At 39.9% G+C, this 13,446-nt stretch overlaps 1 protein-coding gene across 2 annotated transcripts in view; it reads right to left on the bottom strand.

The window, feature by feature from the left end:
* Positions 1-834, bottom strand: part of Eip93F (Ecdysone-induced protein 93F) — a 69,609-nt gene extending 68,775 nt beyond the window's left edge. For both annotated transcript variants that reach the window (XM_011300514.1, XM_011300515.1), the window contains exon 1: positions 20-834. The gene's annotated coding sequence lies outside the window, so the exon portion shown is untranslated. The remainder of the gene's footprint in view (positions 1-19) is intronic.
* Between the last annotated feature and the right edge of the window lie 12,612 nt (positions 835-13,446).

Below are 13,446 nucleotides of genomic sequence, written 5' to 3'. Positions count from 1 at the left end.
GCCACTAATTTCTACTCACTGGTATATCAGTAGCACCTGAAGAACGAGCGCTGCAATCCGGAGGTATCTTCCCTGATGATGCAGCTAGCACGCATTGCCGTCACATTTCACAATAATCTAACCGAAGAATAAAAACTCACACGTGAAAATATAACCCCAGGCTAAGGTAAAACATAGGGCCCGTTAATCCGACTAATCCAAAATAATAAAGGACAAGTCACTGGCCGTCGGTAGAAGGGAAAGGCGGTGAGCGCAGATCCCGCTGAATGTCGCGGATTCCTCAACTGAATGATGATTGCCGTCGTAATCGCGATAGCCAATCACCACCTGGCCATCGATATCCCTCACAAAGTGCGGACAAATGCGTAACACCACTGACTACCCAATCAGATCAGCTATTCCTCCCTAAAATCAGTCACTGACACCGAACCAAAAAACAGCCAATTCAACACACGTATCACCAAAGCCGAACAAGTCCCCGGATAATCACTGTCTGATGATGAACAATTCTGATGAAACAATGAAAATAATGGAAATAATGGAAATAATGAAAACAATGAAAACAATGAATAATATGGATCACAGTTTTCGGTAAACGCGTGTGTTTCAACATAAATAAAATGAAAATTAAAGATCCCACCTTGTTTATCAAGCCTGTGGGTCAAATTGTTTTGCGCAATCTGTTCACTCTATGTACAGGTACAACGGGTGTTATCTGTCAGTGGAATGATTACCTTTCGGTTGTAATAAAAAGTTGGGAAAGTTTGAGGACAAGGGGGTTGGCACAGGCGGTTTTGTCCACCGGCTGGATATGCGTTTGCGAGTTGCGTTGGGTCGCGCTGCGCTCCCGTAACTGCATCCGCGTCCACAAGCGCGGCTTGCGCGCTAGAAGCGCCGCCATCTAGCCCCACCACCAACTCCACCGCCGTTCATACCCCGTCACTCCTCGTTTCTCTGTATTACACACAACTACACCAACGTACATCAACCAGACAGCCATCCACCAACACACAACCATTGCTTTACCCCCTTTAACCCTCCGAGTCTCTACTTACCCGTATATACACATGCGCTTTAACCGCCTTTTCTACCGGTCATACTAGTGGCTAGCGGGTGCATCTTACATGGGACAATTATTATTTCGGCATGATTTTTCGGGGAGTCCACGTGCTCGAGAAGTCAGGGTATTCCCATTTTTTACACTCCGGTTGAAGGATCATCTAAGGAATTTTTCGGATTTCTTTGTCGGATTAGTTAAGGTTGTTGTGCAGGTGTTGGTGAAGGTATAAAAATTGATTGAAATTTTGACAACATTTTTTACGCGATAACGGATGCCTGTTTAAAATTTCGGATTTATTCACAACACCGTTTTGCGGTTATTAATTATTAGAGTTTTCAATTAACACTGCCTCTTACTGGAAAAATGAAAATTTCTGTAAATATAGTCCTAAATATAAAATTTTGTTGAAATTTGGAAAAATATTGGTCAAAATTTCATGACGAAAATTTGTTTTCATTAATTTTTCTAAACAGTATAATATTGATTCATGAAATCAAATACAATATAATAATTTTCTATGGCTATTACTCCAACTAATTAACTGAAAATTCATTGAAATTAGTTAATTGAAAATTAATTGCGATGAATATAACGAATTATAGAAAGCGTCATAAACTTTTGTTTTGACTATACGTGCAGAACATCCTTAATGATTCATGTCGATTTTTCGAGTCGAGGGGTTCAAGGCCAGGGGAGGGGGTCAGTGATAACGACGGTTTTGTGATTTTTAGGGGAGTGGAAGGTCCACCTGCGGTTTGATTTTTTTAATAAAAAAAAAATTTTATTGGATGAAGAGCAAGTTTGAGGGATATTCGAGTGGCGAGTTTGAATCGAGTAGAAGAATCGGCGGGAATCAGACCGTCAAGTCACAAAGGATTCAGGATCGACTTGACTCAAGTTAACCTTGACCCGAATCAACTCAAAAAGGACTGTCGCTTGATATTTTAACAAATCAAGCTTCATTTAAAATTTATTTTAATCAACCCGAACTTGACCCAAATCAATCAAAAAAATCGACTTCAATCACTGCAATGAGTCACATCGCCTCGTTCTGAGTCGAACGCTCCAATTTTCGGAATTCTATTCAATTCTTCCTGAAAAGAAGTCAAATGAATTTACACCAGAATAAATGAAATTATCTGATAACTGAAGGAAAACCAACGGGTATTTAATTTCATCCGGTATTAAAAATGAAATACGTGTTGCAAAAATCCATGATTTTTTAACAAACAAGGGACAAAATAACTCAGCCTATTGCTTTCATTTTCCGTTGAAGTGTGGAGGAATAGGTACACGTTTGGATTCTCGGTGGGAGCCTTTGATCGGGGTCCTTGGCACGGTGAATGGCTCTGGGATTTCCGTTGAACGAGATGGACCCAGTCGCGACTGCCTCGCCAACTCCAGCGTATGCACGAGTGAGAATCTAGATCACGAATTTTATGGGAAAATATTTCATTCAGCGCCTCACGTGTTGCGACTCCCCAACCCCCAGCGAATTCACCATTCTGTTTATTTACATTCATTACGATCTATCAATGAAATGTCCATCGGCATCTGACTGACACCAAAAAATCGAACAAAGACACGATAATTCCCCTGAAAACTTTAGCGCTCTCAAGGATTTCTCAGAAATATTTCAGCGATTATTTCACTCCTCGTCTCCAGTTTCGCGTCTCTTGAGCGACGGAGAGGGCATGGGCCCTCTTTTACCCGGGCGCATGCGCTCTCAGTGCAACTCGTGTCTTTCTCTCGTCTCCGAGTGGCCATGACACTTTTAATAGAAGACAATTCGATGCATTGTGACGCCGGTTTGAATTTCAAATTCAACCGACAATTCCATGTATACCGAAACGTCTTCTCGCAAGTGATCCAAAATCATTCGATTAAAATCAGATAGAAATTTATTTCCACTCCGGGAGAATTCCAATTAGCTCGAATGCCGGTTATTGAAGGGACGAGATCAATTGATCGATTCAAGTACAACATAGAAATATTTCGCGTTTTATTGATGTTTTCGTTCCTCTCAACAGATTTGACCGATTGTCGAGAGACAATAACAACTCGAATAAAATTCTGTATAGGTTATGCATTCTTTTGTTCTCTCAATTAATGAAATTTGCTTTTACATTTCATCGAGGCTCCCCGGAAATACTTTTCCGCACAAAGACGCGTGTTGTTCTGCGTCAGAAAAGCCCGAGGTGAGATTTCGTGAAAAATCAGTTCAATTAGTCAGTTACGTCGAGTCCACTGGAGCGTGAGGATCACTAAAATAAATTCCTCCTTCCCCCACCCTCACATTTTACCATCAACTCACGCACGTTCAAACAAAAAAAAAAATATTCCCACCTACCCGTTTTCCAGTGGCCTAACCCCAAAAATAATTGACTCCCATTCAATCTCTAACCTAACCTAGCAAAATTATTTTTCCGTAATGGCAATACCAATGGACTCTAATCAGAAGTTAAAAATCGAAATGCATCTTAAAAAAAATTCACCAGAAAAAATGCAACGGCAAAAGATTAGATATCGTGTGTCACGTCTTGACGCCTGCACGACTGTAGCCGGGGGATTGCGCCTCTTGTTAATGATTGCGCAATCATTTAAAATTAATGTGTTTTTCAGAAAAACGGGACATCGAGAGGTTTGCGCCATTGCACCAAGAGCCTGCACACTCGCCAGCGCGAAACCGATTCCCTATACTTGACATTAAATTCCACCGCGGCCTTCTAAGCTCCCGCTCCCGCCTCTCCACCGTCGGTGCTGCCATCATCCACTCTCACTCCCTCTTACCCACTCCATTCGAATATATTTTTGTTGTTGTCTCTGTCGTGGCAAGCGTCCGTTTTGCTAGTTATATACGAAACGACACAAAACGCGTTGGGAGCCTTTCTCTTCTCGGGCGAACGAGCCAATGCCTAAGCCACGTCCCGAAAAATGTCCGCCCACGGCGATCACGGAGGTGGTTTTTCGAGGTCTCCCTAGTCCGCCTAAGCCTATGACACACTCAATAATGGGTACCACCATTTTTTAAGCTATTTATCCGACACCCAATTCGGTGCTATGTTCACTTATAATACCACGAGAGCTTCGATATTATTCGATATTTCTCGATAGATTCGTTGAGAACAAATCGACATGTTATGTTTTCTAGGTTAAAAAATTACGGGGGCCATTTTTTTTTAAATATGACAAGATGTGACATGACTTTGTTTGAAGGGAACCTGGAAAATAGGAAATATCCCATTAATTTCGAAGCTCGAGTTCGATTTGGGGGTTATTTTTTTCGTTCATAATTTATTCCTGTAAGTGAGCAACGTCGGACAGTTAGTGAAATATTCCGGGGAATAAATTATAGCAATTGAAATTCTATGAAAATATATTTAAAAACATGAGGGGAAGTCATAAATTTTATTGACCAGCGATATTGGGAATGAAAATATATTTTCAAACTTGAACACTTCGAATGCGACTCTAAATGACAAATGCAAAGAATAAAAGCTGTCGTTTTTTTATTTATTTTATAATACATTTTTTTTTATAATAGTCTTCATGCAATCTTTTAAATATCAAGTACCCAAAATTATCGAAAATTGTTTATAATTACAGATTCTCAGGCAGAAGAAAAAAGCTATTGTTGATCTCAAAATTTCAGAATTCAGTCTTTCATGTTATCTATCTATGATATTTCCAAATCGGCTTGAATTGTAAATCTCTTTATGGAAATCGAATATCAAAGTGCAATGAATTCCTAATTGCCATAATCCCCGCAAATGATTCCCGGAATTTCCCTGACTCTCCGCGATTTTCCCAATCCCTCATTAAAAGAAAAACATTTCCACGGAATACATCTCTCCAAACCAATACCCATCCCAAATTTGGTCAAAAAATCAGAATCCATCCCAAAAAAAAGTCTCATTCTCAAAAATTCAAAGAAAAATTCCACAACCAATACCACTCCCTCCAAAAATATTCCTAGCCCGCCCCCCACCTCCCCACCCCGGAAAACCCATTCTCACGCGAATAACAATCCCTAAACCAATAAATCACGATTCCCCCACAGAGTCCCGATATCGATCTCCCATTCTCGCATAAAATTATCAATAATCATCTCAATACAGGGATAATTCCCGGTTGGTGCCAGTGAAGTAATGAATTAAAAATTAATGGAAGGTTATTAAATTGCAACAAAAGAAGGTACGTGATCGGAGGTCTGCATGAGTCTCGAGAGCTAATGGCACGATATCGTGGATACCAATGGCAGGGGGGTTGAAGGGGGGGGGGGCGGAGGGGGAGTGCCGATAGAGGGGAAATAAGGGGTGAGGAAAGGGGGCCGCGGGGCAAGGAAGGGGGGAGGTTTCATTGGTTACAAACTCACACGTTCATGTGTGCATTGAACATGTGTTTGGTACGAGGGGTTCGCGTGAGCGCACACATCTTTCAACCGACGCGACTTCCAGGGGCCCCCGTACATACATCACACACACACACATACATACGTAAAATCCCAACGGTTCACACAACTTAACTACAACAGTGCGTGCGTCGATGCCACGTGACGTCTAAATTCACGTCGGCCATTTTGGAGCATGATTCATTTGTTTAGAATGGGTCGGATAGTAGTAGGAGGCGGAGCTTCGGGCACACAAAATCTTCCCGGGCGTTAGATTCGAGCCGAAATGAGATACTCCGTAATTTTCAGCAAATGTTCCCTCCTGATGCCCGTTGAATTCCCCTGATGGAAAGCCCCCCCTCTTCTCAATTCTCTTGCCTGCCCCCTCCCCCACCCCCCGCACTTTTCCATATGTGGTAATATCGCGATTGACAAAAATTGTGGGGAAAGGGCAGAAAGTTTGGAAATCTGGGAATTGGGAATCTGGTGGTGCGTTGTAAGGGGGAGGGGGAGGGGGTGAGAAATCTGTGATTAATATGAATTTTTTGGGGGATAGGGGGAATTTTAGAGTGGATTTTGGGGGAATTCTTCTGAATTCACCCCCAAAATTCGAAATTCGTAATTCTTTAGATGTTCCGTTGATTTAGATGTTATGTGGAATTTCCTTATATTTAGTGAGGAATTTCGAATCGTCAGCTTGATACCGAAGTTTTCAATCACCGATAAAAAAAAATTGAACAACACTGTGTCTTTCCGTGGGTAACAGATTTCAGCGATCTTGGATCGAAGAAAACAAGGCTACGTTATGATCCGAGTCTTGCCCCCGGAGGGGCTATTCGAGTTATCGTTTAAACATTATTCCGTTCAAGGAAGCATGAATTATTTATCCGAAACGGCGAAAAATATGAGAATGGGTAATCGGTAAAAATAAAGAAAAATTTTCGGTTTAAGGTTGTCAGCGGAGGTCGCAATCGGTGAGTGCAGAACAAAAACTAAATTTGAAACGATCTGAAAATCGAAATGTTTTCAAAATGGCACCTAATTAATTAACTACACTCTGTCACCCATAAAACGACTGATAACCCCAAAATTTTCCGTCGATTTTTCCACAATTCAATTTTCCAACAACTATCTTATAAAATCCGTAAAAATGAATGAATTCCTTCCACTCTGGTAAAACTATCTAGTCCTTGAAAACCCGAAAGGTACAATATGGCGGAGTAGGTGTCCGAAGGTCATATTCAAGATTCGGGAATTCATTCGAAACTCGTCGACCCCCTCGGCCTCGAGAGCGAATTGAATTTCATCGGCAACTGAGGAGAAAAAAAAAGAGCAGTGAAATTGCATTTGGCCGAAATTTCGCAGTTGTCCAACGCTTCTTTGTGCGACAACTTCAAGGTCACAGGCCGAGTGGGTCAGACGTACTACCGGTGGTCTTTGGCAACACGGCGGAACGACTTCTCAGTGAAAAGGGTCCTCGGGCCAAAGTCACTGGGTCGTGTACAAATTTGTACTTACCCAGGGGCGTAAGCGCAAGTGGTAACCCGGTGATGATGGAGTTTGGCAAATTTTTGCGTCATTGGTAGTGGAGAATTGGCGCTATTGCACGAGCTGCAACAACGGCCCCGGCATTCTGCGGGTATCCCAGCCGTGTCGGAAAGGGAACGGACGCCGGCTGCGATGAGGCCTTGACCGTATCTCTCGCTTATCGCATCTAACCGCCGCTGCACATTCCCAACCAACGTCACAATCCTCACACAACCACTTTTTTTTTATTGAAATTTAACCAATCTTTATGGAGTTGTAAAATTCGCTGGCACACATAAATTCTCACTCACCGCCATTAATCCTACGATTTTTGGGGGAATCTGTCGCTGAATTCGGATCTCCGGAATCTATCACTGAGTTACAAATTCGTGCTGATTTTCAAGACTTCCTGGAATATCCGCGAAAATCCTGGAAATTCTCGGACATCAGAATGAGTCCTTCGGAGGAATGCATTTTTTTTTTTACTTTTTATTGAAAGTTAGGTAATCTTTATGAAGTGATAAAATTGATAAGTGGCGGTGGTAGAGATAAATTTTCAGTTAAGGGCGTTAATCCTTCCATTTCGGGGACAGTGGAGTTCTGAATATTGACGGCTTAACCAATATTCTTGGAAATCGATCAAGGAAGTCCGAGAATCTACCTCTGAATTCCCCGAATTTCCTCCATAAAAGGAATAATAATTAATCTGATTTGGGTAGCTTCGGAAATGAAGGAAAATGTATCGGATTCCAAATTCTTGTGAATTCTCATGGAGCTTTATTGAAAAATCCCGGAATTCTCGGAATTCAGACTGAATCCTTGGGATGCACTTTTTTCTGTTGAAAGTTAAGTAATCTTTATGGAGTGATAAAATTGGTAAATGCCGCTGAGAGAAATAATTGTTGGGCTGAAATAAATTTCCAGTTATGGGCATTAATCCTTGGTTTTTAGGGACTGACGAGTTCTAGGAATTTATGGCTTCATGAAAGTCCTTGAAAATCTAGCAGTGAATTCCGAGAAAGTTCCGGGATGTGTCCAATAAAATTAGAGATCTTTCTGAATCGTTTTGATTTTTTTTTAATCATTCATTTGAATTCTGTAATTTAGAGACAATTAGGAAATTCTATGAGGGAATTCTAGGACTTTTCAAGGAGTTCCCTGAGAATTCAGGGGATTCTGTGATTCCATTATATCTTTTCTTGCCTTTCTTAAAACAAACAAGTTATTGAATTGTTAAAAAAATACAAAGGGTTTTAATCAGAAATAAATTTTCTATTTGAAGCGATTTCAATTGTCATAGAGTAGGAAATTGCACGAGTACGCGTGGAAATTGATGACAGCAATTTCGATTATTTTTAAGAAATATACCCTCGTCGTAACACTTATCGCGAGAATGAAGTTCGTTAAAAACTTTATTTTTTCATATTTCCTCGAATTTATTATCATACTTGGATAGTTATCTGGTGGATAATTACGTAAGACTGCACGGGTGATTCTGAGGAGCATGTCGGTATAATAATTGATCAATCTACTTCCGAATTGATTCTCATTTTCTCAGGGAATTGAATTTTTAATCACAAAATCTGCGACTCGATAGATTTCCAGAAAAAACCTTTACCTTGAACCGCAGAAAATCCAAATTTTCGCAAACACATCCAACAGCTGAAAAAAAAATTATGCATGAAATCTGATAATAAATCCTATAAAATTTTCATTTCAATTTTCGTAGAAAATATGAGAGTTCCGCCAAACTGTAATAATTTTTTGAAATTGCCAGTTCAAATGCGATGACGTCTGTAATTATGATTGCTTCTTAATGAGTTTTATAATTATCCCCTGAAGATCAATGAAAAATCATTCATCAATTTGTTCAGTGGTAGATTCTCCAGAATTATCAGGGAATTCCGTCAGAATTTCCGGAATTCAATTAAACTACATTTGACCCCAAAAATGAGGTGGAAATGAATTTGAAAAATCATAAAATTCCGGGAAAGCTAGTATTAAATTCCAGATTGTCCTGAGTGCCCTGAGAATTCCTTACCAAAACGGAATGGGATTTCCCATAAAATAAAAACAACAATCTAACAGTTAAAAAATCTAGATATCTCAGTAAAATTCTCTTATTTCTCTTGACATCCAGAACATGATTCGATAAAACGACCTCGAAATGCGTCGATATTTCACGACTTCAATCGATTGAATATTCTCTTAAAAAATTCGAGATCGACTGCAAATCTGGTATTTGAAAAATTCATTGATTCGATTCGGTAAATATTCACAACCTAAACGTAGTTCTCGCCACCGAGATAGCTATTCAAATCCGTAGCTTTCCCCACGCTCCTGGACATATTTCGGGGATAGCTACTTGTTGCACAGTTGAAGAGAGAAAACTCGTCGAGTTACCGAATATATACCGCGTAGGTACATATATACCCTCGACTGAGCGCACGTGTGCACATGATGAGAAGTACATGGGATCGTTGCTGATGGAGTGAGACAGTGGTTGAGAGAGAGAGCGAAAAAGCGTTACCAGTTTGTATCACGTGTGTGTGTACACATCGTCACGTTTTCACGGTCCAGACAGGTGGAAATATTCGACGAAATTCGAGTAAAACAACAACTGGTGCGAATAAAAAATAAAATAAAATCCTGGAGAGCGTCCAAAATTCAACTTGTTGCTGCACTATTATTTAACCCGAGTGATACTCAACGCGATGGAATGGGATAAAATTTTCCGTGGCGACTTGTTAACGGACGTGTGAATGAGATAGTTGCCGAAAGTGCATTTTACCATGTAGAAATTTTCGGGGGGTTTATCTACTTGTTGCTTATGTACTCCAGTGGTTATGCAGAGTATATAAACAGCGTTTGGGTGTACATGGGGTTATGTACGTGCGGGCGCGTCTGGAATCTAGGACTCCACTCTCTCGCCACTCGAAAATTAAAATTAAGAGGTTGAAGAAATTCGGGACCACTTCAGGGAGGTCTAGGAGGTCTAGGGCCACTCGTTGCGAGATGAAATACTTTTTGGGGGGGTTTTTTTTTTCGCTTTTTGGGGTGGGGTTTTTTTTGGGGGGTGGGAACCTGTTGCCAGGACTTGTTGCGGGCGATTCCGCGGGATTTTTATTTTTGGGGCTCATACGGTGAACTTTTGACACTGGATAAAAATTCGACTGATTATTTCTGTCTGGTCTGATAATATATCTGATAATGACTGATCTGAGGTAAATCCTAAATTGATCAACAATTCGATATCCTGTCAGGATCGAGACCAGGAAATTCAGGCGGGAATTCCATAAAGAATTTCAGACTCATTTCACTTTACCTCAAATACCAAAATCGCAATACCCATTACGGTATTTCAGGTACGAACCTGATCAGGAGTTATCTAACAATATCGTAAAATGTCCTGCTAAAAAGCTGAAATATTTATGGAAACAGCGGATTTAATAATGGAAAATTCTTTTTTTTGTATTAATCATAATTTTTCACAGCACTCCCAGTAAATTTTACTGAACTGCTCATTACTTTTTCATTAATTCATTCAAAAATTCATTAGTTATGAAGTTGGGAAATTTTACTGAACGACACCGTAATATTTCGGGTTAGACCACAATGCCCCACGCTAGCAGCGCAGTCCAATAATTTTCAAAGGGATTCCCGTACGAATTTTTAATGAAAATTTCTCTCTGTGCACTTCAATAACTCAGCGTTCGATTCTGCCCCCATAATTCCTCAATATAGACCCAAGAGAATAAATATGGTTGTGCAGTGGATAAAGTCCGTAGGATTTTCTCGTGTTGTAGACCATCTCACACGGCCGGTGGGTATGAAAGCCGTTACTACTTGTTGCTCGTCTGGGTGTCCTAGGAACCAACCTCAATGTACACCCAACCATTGGCTCTCTCTCGTACGAAAATGTCGCCATGAGAAATGCTGAGATCTAGTACGTGAGGGTTCAAGTTGAGTTTGTGCATGTGGAAAAATAGCTGAAGGAAAAGAGAACGAGAGTAATACTCGTTCGTGCTCTTCCTGTGGGCTCTCTTTGAAATGGCAGCAGTTACCTACAAACCACTCACATCAACCTCCCAACACCTTCAAACACGTTCATCTTGACGGGAAGATTAAAGCACCTCGTGTTACGTGTCAAACAACACTTGCACTTGAACGTACAACCAGACCATTGTTACTTGCTCTGCCATTAGGGTAAACAAAAGTAATAAACAAATTGTTTGTGATGGGAACTGAAGGAAAGGTTTTTTACGTGAGGACAATCATTCGGTGAACATTGAATTCTCTTTCGAGTTAAGAATTGAAAATGTGTACAGATTATAATAATTATAAATTAATAAATAAACGTATTTTAATTATATCCAAGGAATAATTAAAGGGGCAAGGAGAAGAAAATGAAATTGAGAAATTTAATATTTTTTCGAGTCGATCTAGTAAATAATTCTTGAATTTTTTATTTTTAGTATTTTGCTATGTTTAAACAAACATAAACGGGGGAATCAAGTATTCAGGAATTAGTTAATTGATAATGCTAAAAAAATCGATAATAATACTGTACATCATCGAATGAGTTTAAAATTCTAATTAGCTGTGTCTCAAGGATATTTTTTATTCTATCTTCATCGCGTCATTAAACAATGAAGGTAACCATTTTTTTATTAAATCATCAATTGAACATTGAATCTGGGAATAATAAAATGATTACCAACAAGACACTTATTATTTTGAACAGTCATTCTTTGATCCGAGAGAGATATTCGAGTGACCAATGATTACAGTACGAATTAAAAAAAAAATATCTATGTACTAAACCTTCCCTCTCTCCCATGTACTCACAACCCAAATTGATTATCAAAAATGAATATATAATAAATAATATCGATCGGGAAATACATATCAACTCCGAATTTTACGGTCTGAAATGAAAACGAGAGTCGGTAGTGGCAACGAAAGCGAACAGCTCTCGTTGTGTCGGGTATAAAGGGAGAATACGTGAGGCAAGTATTTGCGCTTATATGTATATATAACACACGGTTATGGTATATAGGGGGATAAGAGGGGTGGGAAGAGGGGAGTGAGCGTGACGGGAGTGGAAGGGCGGTTTGGAGTGAGCATGAACTGCTCGAATGAGGAGGGAAAGAGAGTGGGAGGGATGGGGTGGACTAAGGGGGTGGCTGAGGGGGTGGCTGAGGGGGTTTGAGGGGGTGGTGAAATTTCGCCAGTTAGCCGGGTTTAAAACAGCTGCCAAATTTCCCTCTCGCTGGCAACCGAGAGCGAGAGTGACCCATTGAGAGCGAGTCTGTTCCACATTTAGGTATACAAGCGTGCACATGCAGTCAACCTTTTTACATCGGACACAAATAACCCCCACAAAACCGTTTTATTCGTACTCCTCGTAATTTACGTACCCGACACGACAGCTCCATTGTTTGGGGCAGTCCACTCCTCATGGTTGGATTTTACTTTATTTTATTTTATTTTTTTTTAAAGAAGTAAAAAATGGGAAATTTAATTGGCCGCACACACGGAGAGAAATGTTGAGTTATCATTACGGAATAATTCGGAATACAAAAGAGGAATTCGGTTGCTGAGGGATTTATGGAAATGGAAGGAAATTTAGCTGGAAGGGTTGATTTATCGTGGTGATAACGAAGTTGACGCGTCATTTTAACAGAAGAAGTGAAATGTTACAGAAGTTCTGGGATTATCAGTTCAGGATTTATTTTATGAGCTACCGGTGATGATCGTATGACGATTTGATTCCCGATGGATTTGCCTTTTCCAGTTCTTGTTTTGATATTTTATTATTTTGATAGATAATTAATACCCGTAACTGGAATGTCAGCAGAAATAATGGTTACGATTGAAGTTTTGCATTTTTCGTGTTAGGGTGCCTAAACACGGCCTAAAGTCGTTAAAAAATTGTTGTTTTACCAACGCACAATTAAAGTTTCTACGATAACCTAAAAAACGGCCATTACTATCAATTCAATCATAATATATTCCGATTTAATCAACACGTGACTAAAGCTAATTTAAACTCAAGCCCTGAAGTCAAACAAAAAACCCCTTGAAATTCCGAAATAGTCGGACATTTCTGTAGCTTTCCCTGACCACCAATCCCTCAAAATACAAAAAAATAGAAAAGAATACCAGAAATAAAATAAAAAAAAAAAGAAACAAGAAACAAATTGCTAATTTACCAGCAATAATCCACTCCCCGCAAACAGTTCTTTTAACAGGAAATAAAAATTTGATTTACGATTGCTTAATTTTGCAATCCGCCAAAAAGCATTCTGATCAAATCAATAATTATCTCCCTCCCCACTAAATAAAATAATGAATGAATATAACACGTGACAAGCACGCACAACGCACGTGCATTTGTGCATCGGCCATAAACCCACGTACGTAATGTACAACTCGGTTGGTTTGGCAGCGGATGCAATTATGCCTG

The sequence above is a fragment of the Fopius arisanus genome, unplaced genomic scaffold (assembly GCF_000806365.1).
Source record: "Fopius arisanus strain USDA-PBARC FA_bdor unplaced genomic scaffold, ASM80636v1 scaffold00018, whole genome shotgun sequence".
NCBI lineage: Eukaryota > Metazoa > Arthropoda > Insecta > Hymenoptera > Braconidae > Fopius > Fopius arisanus.
The sequence above is the reverse complement of the archived record's forward strand: the minus strand, read 5'-3'. Positions and strand labels throughout refer to the sequence as shown.